The sequence below is a fragment of the Bubalus bubalis genome, chromosome 23 (genome assembly GCF_019923935.1).
Source record: "Bubalus bubalis isolate 160015118507 breed Murrah chromosome 23, NDDB_SH_1, whole genome shotgun sequence".
NCBI classification, from domain to species: domain Eukaryota; kingdom Metazoa; phylum Chordata; class Mammalia; order Artiodactyla; family Bovidae; genus Bubalus; species Bubalus bubalis.
In genome coordinates this window covers 38,285,410-38,302,485 of record NC_059179.1, presented here as the reverse complement: position 1 = coordinate 38,302,485, position 17,076 = coordinate 38,285,410, and positions in this window count along the sequence as shown.

Genomic DNA, 17,076 nt, shown 5'->3' with positions numbered 1-17,076 from the left:
TTTTTTTTTTTCTGAATTCCCTGCATGTTTGTTGCTAAGTCTGATCACTTAACAAAATAGATAATTAAAGCTGTTTGCTAAGTGACTCCAACAATTGCTTCAGTGTTGACACCGCCACAAAAATGCAATCCATATATTTTCTAGGTAATTTGAAATCAAAGCTTTTGGATCTGAAAGGATTGCCCGATTTTCCATTCTGCTCTGCTGGTTGATCTTCACTGGAAACAGAACAAATGGTTTCTCAGAGTCTGAAATGCACATGGCCCCTTTGTTTTGAAGTTTTTAACTGGGTGGACGCACTATCCATTCCTCGCGGTTAAGGACCACTTCTAACTACCTTGCTGCCTCCTCAGAGAAGAAGCAGTCTGTGAGCGTCATTAAAATGCTGACAGGAAAATCTGTGTCACTAAGCTTCAAAATAAACCGTGAAAAGCACTCAGTGACCTCTGGCACCCATGTGCTGGTTTCCTTCATCTTTTAACAATTCAAAATATTATGGAAAGCAAATATTTTTCATGAAAATGGTTGACCTCCAGCTGCCCCTAGATGACAGTGACCCTCCAGAAACAACGTAGCATAAGGTCCCAGATTGCATGTTTTTAAATCCAGGTAAAAAAAAATCAACTGATATGAATCTTTGTGGCAACCCTAAACAGTAGAAGCTCAGCCAGGTCTGAAGGTAGTCTGTGGAGGTGAGAAAGGGCAGGTGAGGAGCATTGAAAGGCTACAGCTTCTGAAGAATGTTCTTAGGGAAAGAAGTACCTCCATCATCACCACCCACCCCAGCACACACACACACACACATTTTTCCATCCTCACTCCACTTCCTATCAGTTCAGTTCAGTTCAGTCTCTCAGTCGTGTCCGACTCTTTGCGACCCCATGAACTGCAGCATGCCAGGCCTCCCTGTCCATCACCAACTCCTGGAGTCCACCCAAACTCATGTCCGTTGAGTAGGTGATGCCATCCAACCATCTCATCCTCTGTCGTCCCCTTCTCCTCCCCTCTTCAGTCTTTCCCAGCATCAGGGTCTTTTCAAATGAGTCAGTTCTTCGCATCAGGTGGCCAAAGTATTGGAGTTTCAGCTTCAACATGAGTCCTATAACAAGGTTTATTTTGCTTGTTTTGTTTAGCATATTTGGGGGACAACCTCCACCATCTCAAGAGTTGCTGCCTTGGTCCCACAGGGCAGGGGCTGAAGCGACTGTGTTTGATTAACATATGGAAACAAAATCCACCCTGTGTTTCGGAGCCGAAATGCCAGTTGGTCTTTGTTTTACAAATGCGTCTGTAGTTTTATCTTTATTTCTGATGTAGATGAGACACCATGACTTTTTTTTTTTTAATATTTTGAATGTAAGAGAAAAACTTCCCAGTGAAAAATCTGTTTACAGTGGTAATGTGCTTGCCTGAACATTTTGGGAAATATTTGCTTATTCTTCACAACAAATATTTGGCAGAGCAACTGTGTTTTAAATAGTAGCTACAACCTTGTAGTGAAGATATGATTACCCAAGGAGTGGTAAACATTTCAAGTCCATTCAGCGTAGCATTGTGTTCCTAGTCTATGCTTGTGTGCATGGTAAGTCACTTCAGTCATGCTGGACTCTGTGACTCTATGGACTATAGCCCACCAGGCTCCTCTGTCCATGGGATTCTCCAGGCAAGAACACTGGAGTAGGTTGCCATGCCCTCCTCCAGGGAATCATCCCAATCCAGGGATTGAACCCACGTATCTTTTGTCTCCTGCATTGGCAGGTGGGTTCTTTACCACCAGTACCACCTGGAAAGCCCAATTTATGCTCAGCACCCTATAAGTGCTGGAAGATATCAAAGCAGTATAAGAAGCAGCTTCAGCTTTCTGCAATGTTATTAAAGAGAAAAGACAGAAATAAGGGACTATGCAAGAGACCATATAAGGACATTGCAACATGTCACCTGCCAAGGACATATTCTTCTTTTAAGCACTAAAGGAAAAAAAAAAGGTTATAATGTAGCTCTGCTAAGAAAAATGACTTAGCCTTATCTTCATTAGAGATAGTATGGTACAGTGGGGTGCGGGGCCGGGGGGGCGGGGAAGAAAGACTTTTAAGGTCAGAGTACCAATCCAGGTAATCTTCCACTGTTTCATTTTGTGATCTTGGACAAGTTTAGATTACAGTTGCAAATGAGGATAATGATAAAGTATAAGTGATTTATTTCAAAGTCTCAATGGCATAGGGCATACACATGAAATGGATTTATGCTAACCCAACCACTGCTTTTAACATTACTTTGGGAAAGTTTCTTTTCCTCATTGGAAAGCTTGTAATTTCTTATCCCTTTAATAAGCCAGGGAAAATGTCCAGTCCCTGTGTTAAATATTACTGAGATCAAGCAAAATCACTCGGCTGTTTGGTCCAGAAAAGACTTGTTTTGGAAGATAACACCATAAACCCATTCTGAAAGACAAGAGTAAACAAAACAGCTTACTGATCAAAACTAGCTACTAGCTATGAACAACGTTCATTCCAAGATGGGAGCCTTTATTTGCCCTTTGCCAAAGCTGATATGTCACAAACAACTTGCCCTTACCCAGTGACCCCTACTCCTAAGCCTTGCAGCACCTGCCCCAGTGTTACCAGCCCAGACCCTTAGGCCCTTTCCCAACTGGCCCACTTTGAGGCACCCCTTTGAGACTTTGTCAAGGTGATGTTCTCTCTTGGGCTTCCCTGGTGGCTCAGACAGTAAAGAATCTGCCTGCAATGTGGGAGACCCAGGTTCGATACCTGGCTTGGGAAGATTCCCCTGGAGCAACTCACTCCAGTACTCTTGTCTGTTCTTTTATTGCAGTAGATTTAATAAACTTCTCTTGCCCTGATCAATAGGTTTTCTGGTGGCTTTTAAAGAAATTAATGGCCAGCACATCCCTTCAGAATAACTTCTGCAGCTCTCATAATATTCTGGCCATTCTGGAATTAAAACGCAAGCCTATCCGATCTAGTTTATAAAGTCCAATTTATATCTTCTTCAAAGCACTCACCCAACCTTCCCTCACCCAGCTGCGTGGCTTAAGGAACCTGGGAGTGAGAGGTGGGTTGGCCTTCCCTTAGATGATTTTATTTGCAAAGCTGAGATAGAGACACAGATACAGAGAATAAACTTGTGGACACCAAGGGGAAAGGGTCGGGGGTGGGGAGGAACTGGGAGACTCGGACTGACACACATAGACTATGGATACTTGGCATAAAATAGATACCTACTGAGAAACTGCCATATAGCACAGGGAACTCTACTTAATGTCCTTCCGTTTAAATGGGAGTGAGGCAAGAGGGGGAGGGGACATGGCTTGAGATGACCCTTTTGCTTTGGAAGGACTAACACCGCTGGGAGGAGGAAAGTAACCAACTTGTCACTAGCTGGTTGCATGGAGAGGTTCTTCTCATATTGCTGCTCTGGCTGGTCCCAAGTGTCCCTACGTCCACCAACAGGGTGGCCCCCATGCAGATGGTGCTAGTGGCTTTCTCTGGGCACAGTCTGCTTCATGCTGACCCATCCATCACTGATGTCCTTCTCCAAGAAGGCAATCTTCTCCATCGTACCTGCCTCCCAAAATCTTTCTTGGTGCACTGCCCCCTCTCATAAACTTTCTGCTTCTTCATGTGGAGCCACAAACTACCAAGAAAATGAGAATGAAACAGAATGTTGTAGTGAAAATTAAACACACTTTAAAAATATGTGGCCTGCAGACAATGACTAGAAGTCTTCTTTCTTCCTTATCATATGTGATGCATTGTGAAGGGTGATACTACCTTTGTAATTAAGAATGAAATATGAGAATATTATATAAATTTACCATTTTCAAGTATATAAGAAAAGGTTCACAAGCATTTAGACTTCAAAACCAAAAACTAACCTACCTTGATTTTCTCAAAGTACAAACTAATGCAAATTTACCATCAAGTATTTAAAAATTCTTGTCCAGACCAATAAGGAAGAAAATTCTGATGCCAGATTGATACTCTATTTTGACTTATGCCAGAGTGACTCTATTTTGACTTTTTGTTGCTGTTTCCTTTTAATAAATAATCTTTAATTCCATGTCTTAAAAATCAATACGTTTTTGTTGATGTGGTTAGACTCAGTTCAAGGTGTGAAATCAGTATGTGCCAACACAAAAGGAGGATTGCTCTCTTAATAACACTTTTCCCAACATGTCTTAAAGACTATTGGTATTTGGGGAAGAGCCAAAAGAGCAGAGTGAAAAATATTTATAGCATATGAGTGTAATAAAAAATGTAATCATGAACAAACAATACATTAAACTGGTAGGACATAGTTTACATTAGATCACAGGAATGAATATCAAAAATACAGGCGATATTTTTGAAAAAACAACCAGCAGTGAAAAATTTATTTATAATGCAAACCAGACACTCCAAAATAATTTGTGGTTTACTTAATTCTTACCGTTCATCCTATATTCTTTTGAATAAGCTGAAGGAAGGCACCCGAGTAACTACCTCAGCTGTTTTTGATTTTGATTCTGAATTTTTAGTGAGATGAAAACTCTGGTCTCTACAACAAAAAGAGATGGCATCTCATTTTCAGAAATTAAGGGTTTTTTTTTCCTCATTATAGATACATATTAAAAAGAAATGCATTACAATAAATTACTATATTTCCAAATTGTCTCATTATTTCTGGGCAAATAATAATTATGTATAAATTCTGAATAAAAGAATATCACATTGCATCTTATGCATTCTGCAATGTGCACTCACAGAAAATCATTACAGTAACAAAACCAGCTGTATGTAATAGAAAGCAAATGATTTACAATGTTACTATGAGAAACTACTTTATTTCATATTATCATAAAAAGAGCAGAACGGAATATTTGCATGACAAATAGAAGAATCCAGGAAATTCCAAATGCAACTCAGTTTTTTTTTTAAAGGTATTAATGCTGGGAGGTGATTTGAAAGCTTTCTACTGTAGAGAATATTAGCAATTATAATTTGTAGTCATTATTATTTTAACAATTGAAAGAAAAAATCTACAAACATTAATAGAATATAGAAATAAATACTTGGAATAACATGTGCTTCGATCATACATTGACATGACAAGAGCATATATTTAGTGATTTTAAACACTTTATTTCATTTAAACTGAGAGGTAAAATGATTTTTGTTCCTAAATGAAGCTTGACCCTGAAATTTGAACCACACCAAAAGTCTTTAAAGTCTGTATTTTAATGTTTTCTATGTCATTCACTGTAGCTGCCTACAACAGCCTAGTCCAAGAGGACTGGCTCTGCCTATATCCCTAATAAAGTGGAAATCCTATACAGACTGTGGGGCCCACCAGCTCCCTCCTTCCACCAAGCCACAGCCACAGGGATAGAGTCAGAGCTACTCCGATATGACCTGCCTCAAGAAAAGTTGACTTGGGTCTATGAGACACTTAACATCACCAAACTAGAGAAAGTGCGAGGATACAGATAATTCATGTGGCTCAGATGGTAAAGAATCTGCCTGCAACGCACGAGACCAGGGTTTGATTCCTGGGTCAGGAAGATCCCCTGGAGAAGGAAATGGCCACCCACTCTAGTATTCTTGCCTGGAGAATTCCAGGGACAGAAGAGCCTGGCGGGCTAAGAGTCCCAAAGAGTTGGACACGACTGAGTCACACACACACACACACACACACACACATTCATCCCTGAAGTCCAAGCTCCAAGTCCCCTATTCAGTTCAGTTCAGTCGCTTAGTCGTGTCCGACTCTTTGCGACCCCATGAATTGCAGCACGCCAGGCCTCCCTGTCCATCACCAACTCCCGGAGTTCACTCAAACTCACGTCCATTGACTCAGTGATGCCATCCAGCCATCTCATCCTCTGTCATCCCCTTTTCCTCCTGCCCCCAATCCCTCTCAGCATCAGAGTCTTTACCAATGACTCAACTCTTCCCATGAGGTGGCCAAAGTACTGGAGTTTCAGCCTTAGCATCATTCCTTCCAAACAAATCCCAGGGCTGATCTCCTTTAGAATGGACTGGTTGGATCTCCTTGCAGTCCAAGGGACTCTCAAGAGTCTTCTCCAATACCACAGTTCAAAAGCATCAATTCTTCAGCACTCAGCTTTCTTCACAGTCCAACTCTCACATCCATACATGACCACTGGAAAAACCATAGCCTTGACTAGACGGACCTTTGTTGGCAAAGTAATGTCTCTGCTTTTCAATATGCTATCTAGGTTGGTCATAACTTTCCTTCCAAGGAGTAAGCATCTTTTAATTTCATGGCTGCAATCACCATCTGCCGTAAATTTTGGGGCCCCCAAAAATAAAGTCTTGCACTGTTTCCACTGTTTCCCCATCTATTTCCCATGAAGTGATGGGACCAGATGCCATGATCTTCGTTTTCTGAATGTTGAGCTTTAAGCCAACTTTTTCACGCTCCTCTTTCACTTTCATCAAGAGGCTTTTTAGTTCCTTTCCTCTTCACTTTCTGCCATAAGGGTGGTGTCATCTGCATATCTGGGGTTATTGATATTTCTCCCAGCAATCTTGATCCCAGCTTGTGCTTCTTCCAGCCCAGCGTTTCTCATGATGTACTCTGCATAGAAGTTAAATAAGCAGGGTGAATATACAGCCTTGATGTACTCCTTTTCCTATTTGGAACCAGTCTGTTGTTGCATGTCCGGTTCTAACTGCTGCTTCCTGACCTGCATATAGGTTTCTCTAGAGGCAGGCTATTAGAGCTACCAAATAAGAGTTCTCTTACTAATCATGCTTTTCAGAGACACACCTAGTATAAGGCTATTTAACAACTTTTGTGGTGGGAGCCGTGGTTGGATATAAAACATATTTTAAATATAAATGAAAAATATACTAAATGAGTCCTGGAAATTAGACTTGGTTTATATTTTCATTACTAATCATTGTATGGCACAATGACATTAACCTGTAATACACCCAATATTACAACAGAGTAAGCCATTGTTCTGAACCTTGGTCTTCCTTTAAGATGTCTTTGTTTCCTAAATTTGAACATTGAATTTTATCTAATGAAGGAAAGCTATAAGTGATTAACTGTATCAAATGTTGCTAATTAGCCTAAGATGAGCACTGAAAATTGACCCTGGCAATATGTACGTGTGGAGTGGGAAAGACAAAAATCTGATTGGAGCACAGTTCAAAAGAAGATAGGAGAAAGAGAGAGCAAGCCGTGACAAGGCTTTCAGGAAGTTTTTCTCCAAAAAGAAATAGAAAAGTGGGGTAGTAGCTGGAGGGGACACAAGGTCAAATGAGCCATTGTTGTGGTTTCATTTTTTTGTTGTTTTTTTCAAATGTTTTTTATTGTGGTAAAAGTCTTCATATAAAACCTACTCTTCTAACCACAGTCGCTGTGTAGTTCAGTAGCACTAAGTACATTCACATTGTTTTGCCACTGTCATCATCCATCTCCTGAATTTTTCACTTTTCTAAACTGAAACTCTGTCCTGTCCCCAATCCCCCTCCCACCCCAGCCCCTGGCGTATACCAATATACTTTCTGAGCCACTGTGGTTTTAATATGAGCGGTATTAGAGAATACGCATATTGCCAAGACTTCGATCCAGTAGAAAAGAAAACAGCTGAGGATGCAGGAGGGAGAAAGAATAATGGAAGATGCAAAACCTTGAGAAGACAAGGGGTGAGAGGCAACCCCTTCAATCTCTGGGTTGGGACGATCCCTTGGAGGAGGAAACGGCAACCCACTCTAGTATTCTTGCCTGGAGAATCCCATGGACAGAGGAACCCAGCAGGCTACAGTCCATAGGGTCCCAAAGAGTTGGACACAACTGAGCAACCGAGCACACCATCCTTGTCGGTTCCTGGTCTTTGGTCCATGTGCTCCAAACCTTTCCAATCATAACTTGGGTGATCATTTAGGTCTACCAGTGGTTTCTTAGTCATTTTCTCACCTCTCTAGAGAAGATGAAAGTCTCAAGAGATTTTCTGGTGCCTCTCTGATAACAAGAGGCTAAGGGGGTTACCTCGGATCTTCTCTGTCTAGAGTCCCCCTGACCTGACGTTCTCCTGCTGTGCTGCTGCTCCAAGGCAGCATGGTGCAAGGGATTGGGGAGCCTCTAGTACCTGGCTCATTTTCAAGGAACTTCCTGGAAAACAGGATACAAGTGATAACTACTTTTGGTCTGGAAGTTTTATGAACGATATGCCCAATACTCATGTTCAACAAGGGAGAGAAGAGAAATGTCACAGAGACATTAAAAAATATCCAACAAGCTTGATCCTCTGTGAAAATATTCTTATTTTTTCCCCTTCTCCCTGACCAGTAAAATCTTTGTCCAGTCTAATTCTTTCACCAATTGCGTTCTTCCAACATTTTTTATTTACTGCATAAACCATGGCTTTTGTTACCTCTTCCCTTACTGGTTACTTTGACACGGCAAAGTTGATGCTAGACCTTGGCATTGTAAGCCTGGCTCTTCTAGCTACTGCCTCAAACTAGGAGGAAAGTCTCAAGGGGACTCTGTATAACTAAAAATGAGAAGCATGGAAGATGTTATCAATGTATTATCAACCCTACAGCCACAAGGGTCTATTAAGGTGAATTTTTCCAAGAGCGTATGGGAGTTTTCATTCTACAATACATTTATATTTAGTCTGTCCAAACACAGTATATTCTGTCAATATATTTGACCCATCACATACATTTATCTACATAGCTAAGTTATTATTTATTCATTACTTTATAAATTAAATTGAGTTGAACTTGATTTGAATGATGGTAAGGTAGAATTTTCTTGCTTTTCAATCTGTCCAAGTCATCTAACTATTGATGCTAAAATGCTAGTAGGTGCCCAATATAAAATTTCATATTTATAAAATTCTTTACAGTTTCAGTTCAATTCAGTCACTCAGTCATGTCCGACTCTTTGCGACTCCATGAATTGCAGCACGCCATGCCTCCCTGTCCATCACCAACTCCTGGAGTTCACTCAGACTCACGTCCATCGAGTCGGTGATACCATCCAGCCATCTCATCCTCTGTCGTCCCCTTCTCCTCCTGCCCTCCAATCCCTCCCAGCATCAGTCTTTTCCAATGAGTCAACTCTTCACATGAGGTGGCCAAAGTATTGGAGTTTCAGCTTTAGCATCATTGCTTCCAAAGAACACCCAGGACTGATCTCCTTTAGAATGGACTGGTTGGATCTCCTTGCAGTCCAAGGGACTCTCAAGAGTCTTCTCCAACACCACAGTTCAAAAGCATCAATTCTTTGGCGCTCAGCTTTCTTCACAGTCCAACTCTCACATCCATACATGACCACTGGAAAAACTATAGCCTTGACTAGACGGACCTTTGTTGGCAAAGTAATGTCTCTGTTTTTCAATATGCTGTCTAGGTTGGTCATAACTTTCCTTCCAAGGAGTAAGTGTCTTTTAATTTCATGACTGCAATCACCATCTGCAATGATTTACCGCATGCTTTTTCCATATACTATTGCAGTTTACTCTCTGGCAAATGTCTAATAAACAGAATTAGTAGATTAAAGTGGTATATGAACCTTGGTCTTCTGAATGAAAACCCAACAATTTCCCATCATTGGGTTATAAAAGCAGAAATGATGTCAAAAGTGACTTTTTTCCCTGATGGATGGGTTCACTGATACATGTCAATCCCTCTGCAGTTTATGCATAGCATTTTTTTTAAAATTTGGCTATGCCGAAAGGGCTGTGGAGATCTTAGTTCCTGGATCAGAGATCAAACCCACATCCCCTGCAGTGGAAGGGCAGAGTCTTAACCACTGGACTGCCAGGGCAATCTCATCTCCTGCAGTTTATGGATGCCAAACACCACAGTAAAGACTGCTGCTTCAGAGAGTATGCCGGATGTTGCAAATAGATTGATTCTCTTTTGCTTGCCTCTGAGCTTTCATTAACACAGTGTTAGGCTCTGGGATTGTGTCAAGGATGCTATGATAATACTTAAAGCCAATTGAAGTACAAGAGTTGTTCTAAGGATATGAAGAATTTGGTTTCCAAGTGTTCTGTCTCATCCTGATGTGAGCAGTGCCTGAGAGTACAGTCTCCCTTCCAACCTTCCTTCTTTTTTGTGATGGGATATGAAAAAACAATGGTGATTGATGTTTATGTTGGTTGTAGCTTTATCTCTTTCAAATTAAATGAGTATGTGATGTTAAAGAATTTAGCATAAGGTAAGCAGGGAGGCCTGGCGTGCTGCAATTCATGGGGTCGCAAAGAGTCGGACACGACTGAGCAACTGAACTGAACTGAACTGAAGCAATCAGCAAGTAGTGGCTATTATTATTATTAATATAGAGATGCAAGAGTGCTCAGTCACACAGTCATGTCCAACTGTTTGCAACGCTATGGACTTCAGCCCACCAGGTTTCTCTGTCCATGGGATTCTCTAGGAAAGAATATTAGAAATTGAAAGTGTTAGTCACTTAGTCATGTCTGACTCTTTTGTGACTCCATGGACTATAGCCCGCCAGGCTCCTCTGTCCATGGAATTCTCCAGGCAAGAATACTGGAGTGGGTTGCCATTTCCTTTTCCAGGGGATCTTCCTGACCTAGGGGTTGAACCTGCATCTCCTACATTACAGGCAGAATCTTTACTAATGGGCCACTGAGGAGGCCCTAATATAGAGATAACATGCTTAAAATTAGAGTGCTATGTGGAAGTTTGAAAACACTGATCAGTCACTGAATGTTTATCTTACTAGGTGTACCAAAGGATGTGATGCTTCTGTTTTTAAATTTATCACAATTCTAAGTAAAAATCTAATATTTTAAAATACTATCTGGTATATATTTTATTAAGTTTCTAATTCAGCTGCTTGTAGAGAAAGAAGTTACATAATTTAGAGAGTCTTCATTATTTTTCTGGAACTCAAAATCTAATTAAGTTGTTAAAATGATACTTTTAAAAGTTAATCTTCAATATTAAATGAAGGTCTGAATATTAAGGAGTTATTTTATTTTTATTTGGAAAAAGTGTCTGATAACATCGGGTTTGGCTTGAAACTAAAGTAACTCAGAGTCTCCACAGGTTGACTCTCACCCACTGAGCTAGTGAGGCACCCGCTACAGCTGTGTGTGTGTGTGTGTGCTAAGTCGCTTCAGTGGTGTCCAACTCTTTGAGACCCTATGGACTGTAGCCCGCCAGGCTCCTCTGTCCATGGGATTCTCCAGGCAAGAATACTGGAGTGGGTTGCCATGCTCTCCTCCAGGGGATCTTCCAACCCAGAGATCGAACCCACATCTCCTGAGACTCCTGAATTGCAGGAGGATTCCTTACCGCTGAGCCAGCTGGTGGGGAGTTCCCACCAGTTGCCGCTCCAGATACTTAACTCCTTGGTGAAGAATAGTCCAGAACAACTGTGCTGCTGACTGCTGCCTTCAGATATGAGGAAAATTGTTTCAAAGAGAAGTGGAATTATACCACCAACCCAACAGCAATGAACATCTTTTGAGTACTTCCTGTGTGCCAGTTCCTCCCTGAACTTTACTTGACCCCTCATTTCATCCTCCCAACAATTCCTTTTGCAGACGAGGAAGCCTAAATTTAGAGAGTTTACATAATTTTCCAAAGGTCACACTGGTAGTTAGCTTCCAGGGGACAAAACCTTTCCTGGGATGGGCACTCAATGAAAGCTGAGTGAATGTTTCTATCTGAGTGAGTGCCAGGAACTTTGGAGTAAATCTTGCTTTAGAAAATGTTGCAGCCCTTGATTTCTGAGATGTCTCATGCTCCAGACTTCATGTTTACAAAGCTGGTTTGTCCCATTCCTTTCCTGTGTTCAAATGTATATAAGCAAAGAGAAACAAAAACCCTTGAAATTACACGATGATTTAGTCAAAACTTGAGCTTAGAAATTCAAACAATGTACTTCACAGTTTGGACAGGAGTTGTTTCTTTTTTTAAACTTCCTTAATTTATTTTTAAAATTTATTTTTAATTGGAGGATAACTGCTTTACAATGTTGTGTTGGTTTCTGCCATACATCAACATGAATCAGCCATGGGTATATATATGGCCCCTCCCTCTAGAACCTCCTTCCCACCTCTCACCCCATTCCACCCCTCTGGGTTGTCACAGAGATCTGGATTGAGCTCCTTGCCTCATACAGCAAATTCCTATTGGCTATCTATTTTACATATGGTAATGCATATGTTTCGATGCTACTCTCTCAATGCTGCTGCTGCTGCTGCTAAGTTGCTTCAGTCGTGTCCGACTCTGTGCGACCCCATAGATGGCAGCCCATGAGGCTCACCCGTCCCTGGGATTCTCCAGGCAAGAACACTGGAGTGGGTTGCCATTTCCTTCTCCAATGAACGAAAGTGAAGTAGCTGAGTCTTGTCCGAATCTTAGCGACCCCATGGACTGCGGCCCACCAGGCTCCTCCATCCATGGGATTTTCCAGGCAAGAGTACTGGAGTGGGGTGCCATTGCCTTCTCCGATAAATGTCCTTAATTTTTATTAAGACCTCAGGTTACAAGAGCATAGTTATCAGTACAAATTCCACAATCTAAATACCTTATCCTTCTAGATAAGCCTGATCAACAACCACAGCAAAAGGTTGATGTGAGTCTATTGGGAAGCAGTTCTAGATAATCTGAGACCCAAGTTTGGAAGTAGAAGAAACTTACAGGCTGCTGTTTTACTAAAGAAGAATTTATGTTGCTTAAGGTCATACACTCAGCCAGGTGGCCCCTCTTCATTCAGTGCCCCTTCCATTACCACCTCACTTTCTGGAAGCAAATACTGCTTTCAAGTCTACTTTGCCAAACTAACCTTGTCCTGTGTTTAGTCGTGTCTGACTCTTTGCGAACCCGTGGACTCTCCTCTGTCTATGGGGATTCCCCAGGCAAGAACACTGGAGTGGATTGCTATGACCCTCCTCCAGGGGATCTTGGGGATCTAACCCAGGGATCAAACCCAATTCTCCTGGCTTGCAGGCAGATTCTTTACTGTCCTGGAGAAGGTAATGGCAACCCACTCCAGTATTTTTGCCTGGAGAATCCCATGGATGGAGGAGCCTGATAGGCTATAATCCAAGGGGGTCGAAAAGAGTCGGACACGACTGAGCGACTTCACTCACTCACTCACTCACTCACTCACTCTTTACCGTCTGAGCCACCAGGGAAGCCCTGTCAAACTAAGTCTGATGCTTAATTTTGGCTACATAGATCACCAGTGATCATTTCAATGATGAGAAAATGATTATAATACAGGGTCAAAATCGTCTGTCCCTAAATCATAGACTATAAGTGCTTGGAAGGTGACCTAATCCAGACCATATAAAAGATAAGCACCCAGTTCTAAGCCCAAACTACCTTTATTATCAGACATTCAGATGGACTAAAATACTGTTCAGGCTGATTGAAAACTGTTTAGCAGAAATAGTTTGAAATCTGACCTTGGGACAAGAAGCACTGGGTCTGTGCCTCAAAATGCAATACTTTTCAACTGGTTTTATATCAAACACACAAAATATAACACTACTTTTAAAGTCCTCTATTTTGTTTTGTGTGGATTAAATTAGTAGAAAGGGAGAAAGGGCTCTCGCTAGGTCTTATGCAGGGGGAGAAAATTATCCCACCAAATGCTTTTGCCAGCTGCTCACCAGTTTAATGCTCTCCAAAGGAACATATATGTTAGTTTCAGAAATATTGTAATTCTAATCCTTTATTTCCTTTCTAAAATCCTCCATCTTCGATTTTAACTGGTCATGAAAAAATATCATCAGCTGTTTACAAAATACAAGGATGATAAGTTTATGTTAGTCTGATAAACATTTCTTTCAGCAATAATCAATATGATCCAGTCCTTGTTAACCTCCACATAAATCCAGAAAAGTAACCATGTTCTGGAAGATTTCAGCAAGGCTTATGACAATGAGATAATCACAACTTGAAGACAAATACCTGTGTATTTGCAAACTCTTTCCAACTCATGCATCCAACCTGGGTCTCCTATGTTGCAGGCTGATTCTTAACCATTTGAACCACCAGGGAAACCTGAAGGTGTCAGTCACTCAGTTGACTTTGTTGAGGGAACAAAAATTGCATAACATAATAGTATGATACTATGAAGGGGAAATTTTTAAAAAACATCCATATAAAACATTTTTACATACAAATATGTATCCTGGTCCACAAATTCTTACCCTTCCCAACACATTATGAATAGAAGTTCTATTTATTATTATAAATGAAAAGTTTAAGGCTTTTCAAAATCCCTTACACCTTTATGTAATTTCTTTCAAATTTTGAGTTGTGTCAATTTCCTCATGCAGGGTCTATAAACACAAGTTATATTTACTTCCTTTCTGTAATGAACATTTTCATTTGGGAGAGAGAGATCTTTTTCTGCTGAATTAGAAGATCCTTTATTAATAAATTACATAAAAAAGGGAATCTGTGTTAGTATACCAAGCAAATTCAATTAGACAATGATAATGCAATTTGCTTCCTTGTGTTCTGGATGGACTACTTAGAATTATTAAATGATAGAGAAGGCTTTAAGTGGTTCCTGTTAAAGACTCTTACTTTACAAATGAATAAACAGAGGTCCAAAGAAGGAAAATGACTTCCCTAAAGATATGAAACTTGTAATAGGCAGCCCTGGGATTAAGACCCAGGCTGTTGACTAGAGCACTTTCAACTACACACCACACTGCTTCTCCTACATCACAAACTGTGTCCTACACTGCCCAATCCCAGAGACAAATTAATCAGTGATGAAAACAAGACAATCACCAAAAGCTCCAATACTAGTTTATAACAATTATAATTTCAAATCAGTTTTGCAAGTTACTTTTCAACTGATTATGTGGAGATTATCTACGTACGAATCTCTAACGTAATTCTGAGTTTTGCCGTACTGTGTGTGTGTACAAGGGCTTCCCAAGTGGCACTCAGTCCAGTTCAGTTCAGTCGCTCAGTCGTGTCCGACTCTTTGCGACCCCATGAACTGCAGCACGCCAGGGCCCCCTGTCCATCACCAACTCCCAGAGTTCACCCAAACTCATGTCCATCAAGTCTGTGATGCCATCCAGCCATCTCATCCTCTGTTGTCCCCTTCTCCTCCTGCCCCCCAATCCCTCCCAGCATCAAAGTCTTTTCCAATGAGTCAACTCTTCCCATGAGGTGGCCAAAGTATTGGAGTTTCAGCTTCAGCATCTGTCCTTCCAATGAACACCCAGGACTGATCTCCTTTAGAATGGACTGGTTGGATCTCCTTGCAGTCCAAGGGACTCTCAAGAGTCTTCTCCAACACCACAGTTCAAAAGCAACAATTCTTTGGCACTCAGCTTTCTTCACAGTCCAACTCTCACATCCATACATGACCACTGGAAAAACTATAGCCTTGACTAGACGGACCTTTGTCGGCAAAGTAATGTCTGGCACTAGTGGTAAAGATCCTGCTCGCCAATACAGGAGACATGAGAGAAGTGTGTTCAAACCCTGGGTCAGGAAGATCCCTTGGAGAAGGGCATGGCAACCCACTCTAGTGTTCTTGCCTGGAGAATCCCATGGACAGAGGAACCTGGCAGTCTACAGTCCATAGGGTCACAAAGAGTGGGATACAACTGAAGCGACTTAGCATGCACTCATATGTGTATAAATTTTATATATATTTGCAGCATGTGTGTGTGTGCATATATCTGAAGACTATAATGATACATCAGGAAAGCTTCTTGTGGTCCTGTGTCTCTGAACCTCCATATGAAAAACAGTATGTTACATAATGTATATGTTATTCAATGTATGTGGGCTACTTAAAAACTAAGAGCACTATTATTGTCCTACAATAGATATTTAAGTCTCAATTTTAAAGATGTTGATGCCCAAAGAAGGGGTAGGGGTCTTTCACGATGAAGTTTAGCATAAGTCTCCTTGTGGGATTTTATTAACGCTGCAGCATTAGTAAATATTTTCATCTGTGAAATCCTCCACTACTGGAGAGTATTATTTGTACCTCCTGAACAAATAGTTCTTATTCATTGCAGCAGTATTGTTAAGTTAGAAATTTCAGCGTTTTCCTCTTTTATGATATGTTATTTTCACAAACCCTTAATTTTGGAATTTCACCAAACATTTCAGGACATATCATCAGTCATAGGATAACTTTAAAAAGTGACTCTCATCCATTCGTAAGGTATGTTGTCCTTACAACATATGCAATCCTTTTTCCCTGTCTAAACTTTGGTTCATGTATATTTTTCAATTAGTAAAAAGAACCTTTAAACTGTAAGACAATAAACATTTTTGTAGAACCACTTACATCTCAGATCTTGCATAATTACCATTATATTTCACAATGAGCCAACCATATATTTGACCCGACTGACATGTTTTTACTCTTAATACAAATAATCAAAAAAGAAAAAAATCTTTCTTATGGGAAACCACTTTTACAAATGCAATTAAAGACTCTTCTAGTTCATTTTGATTTGCTTGTTTATTTGCTTCCTCTGGGGCAAAAATAAACTATTTTATTATTATGGCTCAGAACATTAAGTCATAATTTGTGAACTTGCCAGACAGTAAAACTGAACAATTTTGGCTCTGGCCAAGTTTTGGGAAAACTCAAAAGAAACTTAGGTGCAACAGGAAGAGATGTTAGTAATTCCAGTTGTTCAGCTGTTGCCTTTAGAGTATTCCCTGAATTGTGTTAGAGTGTGTTACTGCATTGCTGTGAACCATGACTGCCAACTTCCACCCTGCTGCTGCTGCTAAGTTGCTTCAGTCGTGTCCGACTCTGTGCGACCCCATAGATGGCAGCCCATCCGGCTCCTCTGTCCCTGGGATTCTCCAGGCAAGAACACTGGAGTGGGTTGCCATTTCCTTCTCCAATGCATGAAAGTGAAAATTGAAAGGGAAGTCGCTCAGTCGTGCCCGACTCTTAGAGACCCCATGGACTGCAGCCCACCAGGCTCCTCCGTCCATGGGATTTTCCAGGCAAGAGTACTGGAGTGGGGTGCCATTGCCTTCTCCAACTTCCACCCTAGAGATGGCTATATTTCAGATGAATTAAATATTTGTAAACAAGTTT